The sequence below is a fragment of the Myotis davidii genome, unplaced genomic scaffold (genome assembly GCF_000327345.1).
Source record: "Myotis davidii unplaced genomic scaffold, ASM32734v1 scaffold552, whole genome shotgun sequence".
Classification (NCBI taxonomy): domain Eukaryota; kingdom Metazoa; phylum Chordata; class Mammalia; order Chiroptera; family Vespertilionidae; genus Myotis; species Myotis davidii.
The window spans coordinates 51,700-52,916 of NW_006283439.1; the positions used below are offsets into that span (position 1 = coordinate 51,700).

At 58.2% G+C, this 1,217-nt stretch overlaps 1 long non-coding RNA gene across 1 annotated transcript; it reads right to left on the bottom strand.

Annotated features, from left to right (window-relative positions):
- Nucleotides 1-160: 160 nt before the first annotated feature.
- Nucleotides 161-1,211, bottom strand: LOC107183136. The gene is made up of 2 exons (XR_001513908.1): nt 983-1,211; nt 161-434 (listed from the first exon to the last, which is right to left on the bottom strand). It is a non-coding gene; the product is annotated as an uncharacterized LOC107183136 (long non-coding RNA).
- Between the last annotated feature and the right edge of the window lie 6 nt (nt 1,212-1,217).

The window sequence follows — 1,217 nt, forward strand, 5'->3', positions numbered from 1 at the left end:
CCCGCCCTCAGCCCAGGACAGGGCTTCTCTGTTGGTTTCTGTGGAGAGAGCGGGGGAGGGCAGAGACAGGGAGACATCTTGAGAGACGCCACACCCTGCGCCCGACCGGAACCGAACCCCAACCCCAGGGCCGCGCTCTAACCACTGGGCGCACAGCTCGGGCTGCAGGGACTTCCTCCCGGACCCGCTGCTGGTCTCACGGCCCAGCTCCATTTATTATTTCACGCACATTTTTCTCATGACCCGAGGAGACGTGTTTATCTGACAAAATGGATCCTTGGATCTGGGTCTCTTCCTGCACCTCCGATTCCGTTCCATGAACTGATCGATTCGGCCGACCGGTGTGGGTCAGTGGGAGCGTCCATCCCATCAGGGCACCGGCCGGGCCGTGGGTCCGACCCCCGCGCGGGGCCTGAGGAGGTGGTGGTCAGTGACTTCCCCCCTCCCTTCCTCTGAAACCAACGAACACATTTGTTTTAAAGTAAGATTTTGTAACCACGTATTTTCCATTCTCTGCTGACTAGGAATAGATTTGTAAACGCACCATAAACATTCCGCTCAGTCAGAACCGACTGAGGGCTGTCAGGTGCGGACCCACAGGATGAAACAAACTTCCATGTTCCAGGAGCTTTTACTCAGAACGGCCCGTTACCTCCTTGGCGCCAATGGCCACACTGGCCTTTCCTCCCGTGGGCGCTGGTCCCCGACTCTGCGGGGCGGCTTCTCGGGCTCACCTCACCTCTCGGTCACCGGGAGGGACCACGCTGGGCCCCGGGTTGCCTTGGCAACCAGAACACAATAAAATGAGTCCGTCCCAGGGAAGAGACTGAGTTTATTCGCACACGGTGCGTTCCTTGGCAGATCCTGGAGGGAGAGGAGGAACGTCAGGGCATCAGGGCCGGGGGCGAGCCTGGCCGCGGGGACAAGCCCGGGTCTGGCTTCCGGTGGACGCGCGGGGCCTGAGGAGGTGGTGGTCAGTGACTTCCCCCCTCCCTTCCTCTGAAACCAACGAACACATTTGTTTTAAAGTAAGATTTTGTAACCACGTATTTTCCATTCTCTGCTGACTAGGAATAGATTTGTAAACGCACCATAAACATTCCGCTCAGTCAGAACCGACTGAGGGCTGTCAGGTGCGGACCCACAGGATGAAACAAACTTCCATGTTCCAGGAGCTTTTACTCAGAACGGCCCGTTACCGGCCGCGTCACCGGCCC